Below are 9847 nucleotides of genomic sequence, written 5' to 3'. Positions count from 1 at the left end.
TCTACTTACTTATAATAGTAATCAATTGTCAATATAAATTATATAAAATACTCAGAATATATATATTATGTTTACCATAAAATTATTCTTCGAATATATTCTCCGAGGAACACTTATCGATTAGTAACGGCTTATCCGAAACACCCTACCATACCGACCATAGATACATAAACCATATAATTATATATCCGAACACTGAGTTATTTATAAATTGATCTTTCATTATCTTATATTATTAATCACCATGATCAATTATTATTAATTATTATTGTCATGAACATTTAATATTTATATTCTGAATCATATTATACATTCTATGTCAAATTCTAAGAAATATCAAGTAATATCAATGTGAATCATGTGAATGCACGGTCATTGACGTCATAACCAATCAGAAGGAAGCAAGCCCCACGAAAGAAAACGCGAGGCCCATCTACTATGGCCCAATTGGTGAAAAGGCCATAAACGTCATAATGATATGTGGTCTTCGACTACCCCTCAATAGAATGCATTGCAAGGACCAGCGCGTGGTCTCCCACCTACGCAATATTCCAAGATCTGTGTCATTATGCCATAAATCAAAGTCAGAAAATCGTCAACCAAGGGACTATTTTTCCTCCCCTGATCAGATTTCTGCGTATATATACCCACTTCTTGAAGGGTTAAGACAAGTAAATTTCTACCATCGTACCGCTGCGCAACAACTCTCCGGAAGTTTATAAACAGTTTATTTCTACCGCTGAAGTACAACTCTCTGGAAGTTTAAGAATAGTTTTTGAATCTCTGCAGAAGAACTGTCCAGAATTTTTAAAAAACAAAGTTTAGATTAAGTGAAACCAGTGAACTGAGTAAAATATCATTTACCTCAAAATAAATAACTTTAACATTAGTTGGACTTAAACTCTGTGACCCCGTTAACAAGCAAGAAAGCCCTCCTAAGAAACACATCATCAACCTATTGTACACTTATACAATAGGAAAAGAAGGGATATCGATCAAGTCTACGAACCGAGTCCCTGACCAAGTTTCTTCAGCTTCAACAAAGGGCCTTATTCCAAGCGGGAATAAAATCAGAATCTTTGATAAGTTTGGGAAAATATTATTACTATCCTTTATTTCTTTTTTCAATATTATCTAAAAACTCGTCACTAAAGACTTTTCCTTTTTTTAAAGGGTGGACAATAAGACGAAGTTTCTCAAAATATTCTGGCAGTTCCAAGGTGCATATGTCGAATAAAATAAAAAACAAACTCACATATATCACACATGTAACTTGATTTTAATAAATTATAATTGTATATCTTAACCCGTTCTAAATCAGTGATTCAATTATCTCAACCTATTGCTTTGTTTGTTCCTCAATCTATGCTTTCTGATTTTAAACAAAATTAGAATCAAAAAAAGAGGAAGTAGCGTAAGTTTAGCTATAATTATTTTATAGCAAGGTAAGTGCATCTCATGTGAGACGTAACAGTACGGCAGATATGAAGTTTATTCTAATCTCAATACATCTTTTAGTTTTCAATAGAAAAATAATTAATTATTAATCATTAATGATAAAAGTGCTTAGCGAATAACACTGTTTGAATGTGGAGATATTATAATCGCGCCCAGTAACATTTATTTTCCCGGTTCACAATGTACCTGTAACACCGTGAGTCAGCATTTGACACAGTATGAAAAAGGAGATGTTACAATATTACACTGCGAAATTGGTGCAAGGTGAGGCCTTATATTGGTATACCGGATTACTATTGCAAAAGGTGTACAGGTTTTTAAGTGAAACTTTACAATGTGAAGCAGTAATTTAAGCAGTGTTTACCAACGCTATTCCACTCTACAATGTCAAACTGTAATAGCTGCTTTATGTGTTACTACATATGGTATTTCGATTAGTATAATTTCAGATTACTGGTTCACACTGCATTTAATACTGCGAGCACTGCTCATTTCACAGTGGGTACGCTTTAAACCTTAGCTTTGCTGTTCGAGATTGTACATCTTACAGTCTACTTTTTCCGTGAATAATAATAAAAATGCAAGTTCAGCTCGAATGTAGCAATAGAAGATCTTCGCTATGAAGGCATCACCATGTTGGTCACGGTAGTCTCTGCTCCAAGTAATTATGCTTTGTTACATGTGAACTGCTATTTAAACACACGACGCGTCATTTCTGTTGCGCGAGAGGCAGCACGTCGCGGGCCTTGCGGATTTTCTTTCAAGCTACCAGCCCAGAATCGTAAGACTAAAATGAAGGTGGTAGCAAGATCTGAACTGTACTGTGCTGAACAGTATACTACTAGTATACTACTCTTAACTAATTAATCAAAAACTTTTTTTCTTTCCAATTTCAACTAACTGAAGTATGAAACTTTATTTACATATGTTAAACCTTTCAGATCAATAACTTAATAATTATTTCCCTGGCGGACCGAAGGAACCGAAAAGATTCTATACAAAGTACCCGTAAAGACCCCATTGGGTCCCATTCGGTTCCTTTAAAAAAAAAGACAACTAAAAAAACAGCAAGATCATGTTTTAAACTGTTGAAATTCGGATTCTATTTTGAATTTTCTATTCGAAACTCACAGAGTCATTGCAAAACCTTTTTTTGCAGCGTTAAAAATAAAAAATAAATGTCATTAACTTCAGCTGAAGGTGACTTCAAGCGCGTCCATGATAACTCATGTAGTATGCTGCGCGCGAAGTTTAAAAATAAAATTCTCTCTCTTGCATTGCAGCGTTGTTGTCTGAGGTTTCCACTGCATGGCGCTAGCATTCAAACAAAGCAAAAAGTTACCGACAAAACGCTTATTAACTGCTACTAAAAGAAGATGCAATTGAAGGCGCCTTCGGCCCATGTAAATGACAGGTATTTTTTTTTAAGTTTTTAACGCTGCAGGAAAAAGTTTTGCGATTACTCCGTGAGTTTCTAATGTAAATTTTAACGTAGAATCCTAATTTCAACAACTTAAAGTTGATTTTGCTATTTTTTCAGTTATTTAAAAAGGAACCGAATAGGGACCCAATGGGGTCTTTACGGATACTTTGCAGAGGCTCCTTGCGGTACCTTCGGTCCGCCAGGGTTATTACAATTATTTGAGATGACTTTAACATTAATCAAACACTAGTTTTGGAACGATTCCTCAAATTTAGTGGGAATTACTCAATTTCCCAAATTGTAGGGAATATTCCAAAACTTTCGTATAAATTACCCTAGGTTTCGGAAAATTTCCCAAAATCTTGGGGAAAATGATTTTCCCCAACGCAAATGTGGATTTTTCCCTATTAGAAAGTGGGGAGGATTTCGGAAATTTTTTACAGTGTGGAAAATATTTTGTAAAAAGTAAACGCCGATAGTGTAGTTATTTCCTTATTTGTTGCTTCTAGCTGCAAAAATTTTGTTACTAAATTCGACGTCTGCTGTGTACAATAATTTCTATTATATATCTCGATATTGAAAGGACGATGGTTTTTAAACGTCTGCAGAAATCTGCAGATTTTGTTATTTTCAAGAAGAAATTTATGCGATTATTATTAGTGTTCTATAAAGCGAGAATAGGTTTCACAATACTTACCTTATTCATACAATTCTACGTAATGTGCCATTTTTATATGTTTTTGGCACGTTACAAAACAAAAAGATATGTAAATAAATCATTAAATAATATATTTTTTAAATTGAAAAATTATTATTAATTATGATCAGCGAGTTCACGGCAGCATCCTTTTATCACTTTACACAGTCTTCCTATTCCAAAACCAAGTAAGAAATGTTAATAAACAATTACGAAAATAAAGAGCTTCACTTGCAGTTTCCCGTGTCGAAATATAGGTCCTAATTTGACACTCTTCACGCTAATATTTGTAGGGGCTAAGGTTGTAAAGGAAAGGCTATTCCCATACGATTTTTGCCTCTACTTTAGCGCCCTTATGGACACAAATTTCCAAATATTCCATTTGGAGCGTCAAAATAGAGGATTAGTTTTTGTTTCTAATTTAACGCTCCACAGTCTGCATTCCTGTACCGAATAAAATTATTTGACGAAAAATTAACAAAAGTAGAGCTAGAAGAAGAAGATGTAGTGAAATTTGCGTAATATTTCAAGTTATTTTGCACACGGAAAAAAATATCCATACAATTTTATAGAACTAACCCTATAGTAGCGAGGATACGCTGGGTAGTTTAACGAAAGTTAAAATCGTCTTTGTTTTACATTGCGTTGAACTAGTCCCGAAACTGTAGAGAACAGTTCTAAAAAATTATAACCGATTTTTCGCCAGAAAAAAATGAATCTTTTGTATTATTATATTATTGCTATCATACGATAATATTTGGTCACATGTTTAAGCACAAAATTATTTACTATTACACAATCATTACACTATTTATAATCGCATGCTATGAAAATTTTTATTTTCCGCGGATTCAGACCCTATAAGTTTTGCATTCCTAACGCCTGAAGCCTCTTGGCTAGCCTAGCTTGAATTATGAATTGAAAAATCTGAAATATAACCTACAGCTGTGCAAGGCCATCTGCCAGTTTTTTTTATCCATTCTGTAAAAAATATTTCTGCGCTTTTAATTATATATCTACTATTATTTTAGATTTTAGAAATACTACAAATTATTATTATATATTTTATGTGCTTAAACAAGATTTAAACTGAACCCAAAAATATTTTAAGATATTTAAAAAATTAAGAAAAATTCAATATATATTTTCAGAAATTTAATAGATTTTAAAGATTTCCACAAATTTCCGAAGATTTCAAAAGATTTAACAGCTTTTAAAGAATTCAAGAACATTATTTATATTTAAAAATTACTTTGAAGTCTTAAAACTCATTTTAATTATAGCGAAATTCCTTTAAAATTCTTCAAAATTACTTAAAATCCCTTAAATTCATTAAAAATATCTTGAACTCTTTTAAATAATTCGAAGTCTTTGAAATTCGATTATAAACTTAAAAATTTTTTTAATCAAATGACTCCCTTTACATCCCTTGAAACTCCTAAAAATATCTTTAAATATATAAAAATATTTTTAAATTACATGAAGATCCTTAAAGTCTTGAATTTTTCTAAAATGATTTAAAATAATTTATAATATTTTAAATTCCTTTACAGACTTTTTACACCATATTAAATCGATTCAATTGCCACAAAATCCCTTAAAATCACTAAAAATCTCTTAAACTCATAAAAAGTATTTTAAAGTCTTTAAAATCTTTTGAAAATTATTTTACTTTTTGGAATTCTTCAAAAATCTTTAAAAATTCTTAAATATTATTCGAAACAGTTCGAAATTAAGTTATAAACTTTAATCTTTTTTAATTTAAAATAATTCTTAAATCCTATTAAATTATTTTGAAATTCATGAAAATCCTTTTAAACACTTGAACGTATTTTGTAATTACACAATAATACAAAAACTCTTTTGAAATTTCTTGACATTTTTTTAAATCATTTAAAATAATTTCGAATCTTTAAAAACTTGTAGAGCGCAAAGAGAAATTGAGGAATATTTTTGAATATTTTAATATATTTTGGAATAACAAAAATATTTAAAGTTATAGAGAATATCAAGAATGCCAAGAATATTAAAAGAATACGTGTATGGGAATATTTAGTGAATGTATCAGGAATCTTGAAGTGATCGACCCCTCGGAATATAGAAATAAATTGGTTTAAAAATATGACATTTTGAAGAAACAATTTTTTGTTTTAAGTACATGTTACATTCAAATATTTGGTATATATTTATAACCATCGGCGATCTTATTAATAGTGGTTACAAGTAAACTGTAATCAACGTTAGTTTTTTAGAGAATAACGTACAAATAACAATCATCGCTAATCGAATCCATTTGAAATCAGCAGGAACGTACACTTGAAATTGCAGAATTTCTCGATAGCGAAATATTTTGTTTTTTAAAGGAAATTATACTTTTTGTTAATGTTTTCAAAATTTGAAGAAATTTGGTTGAATTTGAGAAAGATTAATTAGCAATTTGAAAATTATTAGTGTTTATGTGATTTGAATTTAATACAAATAATTGAAATTTCAAAGGCTTTGATTATAAAAAAGTTTAAATATCAAAATTTATGGTGAATATAAATTTTCTCATTTTAGAATGAAGTTCGAATTCTTTAAGTTTCAAGGCTCTAGAGTAGATTTTTTTTTTCATTCTTAATGTTTCCCATTTAAAATTATTATTTAGTTTGAAAGTTTGTATAGTGTAATTCAATTCATTCATTGACTTTATAAAAATTCGCCTAATTAGCTTGAAGTTCAAATTATAATTTCGTTATGTAATAACAATTTTAAATTCTAGAATTTCCGAAACTTCAACTTTGAAAAATTCAATTTAGTTTTCAATATTAAATTGTCAAATCTTGATCGCTTTGAATTTATGATTAGGTGATTCTTCAATTCAAAAGAAAATTGTGTGAAAGGCAAATGTATTTCTTCAGAATCTGTGGTAACTAATTTGGAGTTATTTTTGGGGGTACAGAAAAAACCCAATGCAGAAGATTTGTATCTTTCTTACCTTTTTCTTTTGACGTTTCTTCTCTTGTGTTTGATACCTTTTTAGGAGGGTTTTGGATCTGGCTTCTTTATAACTATCTTGAAAATCTTAGTGTTGGTTTGCATATTTCCTTTTGCTTGCAGCCACCAGATTAGGTCAAACTTATTTCCACTTGAAGCCATTTCGATGTTCTCATTTTAGTATTTACTATTTAAAACCAATTAAACTGTTACTTTCACTAATTGGGGTGATGGAATTTTAGAGAAAACAACAAATTATCTGCAGAGATGAGGTGGGAGATTGCTTATGCCGTACATTTGATTTCGACCGACTTACCGCAGCTCGCCCTGTTTGCCTTACCCTTCCGGGAACTATAATTAAAGGTCCAAAAGTGCGCCCTGTTTATCTTATTGTTATTTTTCGGGAACTAAAATGAAAGGTGCATGGACATAGGAAACAAGGGACTAGGCATGCCATTGCGGGGGTGATGTAATGAGGGGGGAGGTCTGCCACCATCTGATGTCCCGTGACAAAGATGGCAACGCCCAAATGTTTATATTTTCATACACAGTTTGTCGGCAAAAATGCTCGTGCGCATAATCAAATGGCACATCGTAAGATGGCGGCTCTACCCACTCATGGAATTCTCCCCCCTCCCGTGGATTCAACCCCGCTCTCCAAGTTAGGATGGCATGCCTAGTCCCGTGTTTCCTATGTCCATGGAAAGGTGGCTTACCTGCTACTCAATTGGTAAAACAGGGCACAATTTGATAAAGTCGGTAGAGAAGAGCGGAGTTGGTAACAATAATACATAATAAAATAATAAATTAATAAAAATGTATCAAATCTACTCCTTTAAAATTAATTATTTAACTAAGCTTTGGCTTTAATTTATTTTCTCAACTAGAAAATGTAATCTTAATAAAGATAATTTTTATTTATTATCTCCAGTTCTTAGAATAATATAATTACTAATTAATTTATAATTAATACTGTGAATAATTGTACCTAATTATTTTGATCCATGTTATTTAAATTTAAATTCATTATTGTATTTTTAAAGATAAGGAGTTTATATAATAATAATTAGAGTATGATCTTCAATTCAACAGATTCTATATATTAGAAGCTATTCAATATCATTATTATTATTATTTTACATAGTTTTCATTAGATAATAAAGCTTTAACTTTGACCAATTTTTAATTTTAAAATTGTAATCGCTTCGAATTAAAAATTATTTTTCAATTACATTATTCAATTTTGATCACTCTGAATTAGTCTAATTTTAAAAATTGAAGTTGGTCACTTTTTTCAGAGATTCTGATACAAAAGTCTTTTAATATATGTATTTTTCTTAAATTTCAAAATAAATTCAGTTAGAACTTAGTCAATAATGTAAAAAAATTTTTAAATCTTGGTATTTGATATGTCCATACGAATAGGAGAGAAATACTGCCTTGATTTGGAAGAACACCGTTAACTGCATTTTGGATAAGGCCCTTGAGCCGCCTACCGTTAATTTCTTCAGGTGACTTTATCCTTAAAAATTAGAAGATTAGAATGTCTGAAAATATTAGAAAAAAGAATTATTTTTCTGATAATCGTTTGAAAATTTTAAATAATTTTTATTTACAAAAATGTACTTTAAAAAAAATCAAAAAGATTTTGAAACACATCAAACGATTTCCTAAAATTTAAAAGAAGAGCGTAGAAGATTTTAAAGCAAGACGTTTCAATTTGATAAGATTAAAAAGTTTTAAAAAACGTAAATAATCCAGTAATTCAAGAAATATTTAGAAGAATAAAAATTATTTTTCTTAAAATTCCTGTGGAAAATTTAGAAAGATTATGAGTAAATTTTTTCATATCTTGAATGCTTTTTTGAAATTTTCAGAAAAATGTAGTAGGTAAAATTTTTTTTTGAAATTTGTTTTGTTTTAAACGTATTAGAAATATTTAAAAACTTGAAAAAATGTTCTCAAAATTTATCAATTATTCGTTGATATCTTCCAAACTTCTAAATGTCATATTCATCTTTTAAAAAGACTCAAATTTTTCTAATATTTTTTTGAGGATTTTAAGAGAACAAGCCAAAAAGCTATTAACTTGACCTCATTCAAAAGACTGATCATTTGACAAAAATGTTGTAAAATTTTCCTTTGAATGTGGTGTGGATAGGAATTTTACTTTTTTAACTGTATGTATTTAATCTCTCCCTTTTACGGGTTTGAGGGCCTCCGCTCCCTGTACATATATTTACAATTCCATCCTTAGTCTAACTTAACTACTACTTATATTCTACTCTTTCGCATTACGTAGGATAATTAATAGTAACAGTAGTGATATTAATTCCTAAAATGAGCGAGCTTCCAGGGCTTCCAATTCCTCTTACCATAAAAAAAATGCATTTTCCACGATATTGAAAACAATTTTCGTTTTTTACTGTCCCTTTTCAGGATCACCCGTTTGGCTCTGCCCTACTCCCTTGCTTTCCCTTACTTCATCCAATTTCTTCATCCCCATCACTCCCTATCCACTACCATCCAAGATCCATCTTACACACTCATCCACACTCAACTGTCCCTCTTCCTCTCCTGTACAGATAGGAATTTTACTTAAAAATGTTTGGGATTTTCTGCACAGAAAACTGCATGAATTTCTGAACTTTCTTATTTTTATTTTCTTAAGTGTATTTTAATCTGCTTTACATTTAGCGAAAAATCATATGCTGAAAAACGATAAGAGAAATATCTATTTCTTCAATTTCAACCATAATCTGAAAGGCGTTTCTTCATAGTATTTTACTAACTAATGGAGATATTTTTATAATTTTATTCCTGAAATCTATTTCCTAAGGTCAAACATGGTACACAAATATCGTAAAATTTAAAAAACACCAACTATTTATAGGAATTTTTTAAATAAAAATGATTGTGTATCATATTCAAATTAATTTTGGCAACATTTAGAAAAGTATTATTATTCTTAATTAAAAAAAATTAATGCATAGAGAGAACAGTTTTTATTTGAAATTTCACGACGGTTTTTTGTACCATGTTTGACCCTCGGCCAGAATCAAGGAAAAATAATCTAAAAATATGTTTATCAGTTATTAAAGTGCTACAAGGACTTACCTTAACAATTTTTTTTCTATTTTTTATAATCATGAGATATTTCTCCATAAAATAAATTTTGTTGCATTTATTTTCAATTATTTACAATCAATTTCCAATTACAATTATTTTACAATTAAAATAAAATTGTAAAAGCTAAATTTTGTAATTTTGAGATAAGTATTTTAAGGCATTAA

The 9847-nt window shown here is 29.9% G+C and overlaps 1 long non-coding RNA gene across 1 annotated transcript in view; it reads left to right on the top strand.

The window, feature by feature from the left end:
• Positions 1-9847, top strand: part of LOC117179930 — a 140870-nt gene that overhangs the window by 82582 nt on the left and 48441 nt on the right. The gene's annotated exons all lie outside the window — the stretch shown is intronic.

Source organism: Belonocnema kinseyi, chromosome 9 (genome assembly GCF_010883055.1).
Source record: "Belonocnema kinseyi isolate 2016_QV_RU_SX_M_011 chromosome 9, B_treatae_v1, whole genome shotgun sequence".
Classification (NCBI taxonomy): Eukaryota; Metazoa; Arthropoda; class Insecta; order Hymenoptera; family Cynipidae; genus Belonocnema; species Belonocnema kinseyi.
The sequence above is the reverse complement of the archived record's forward strand: the minus strand, read 5'-3'. Positions and strand labels throughout refer to the sequence as shown.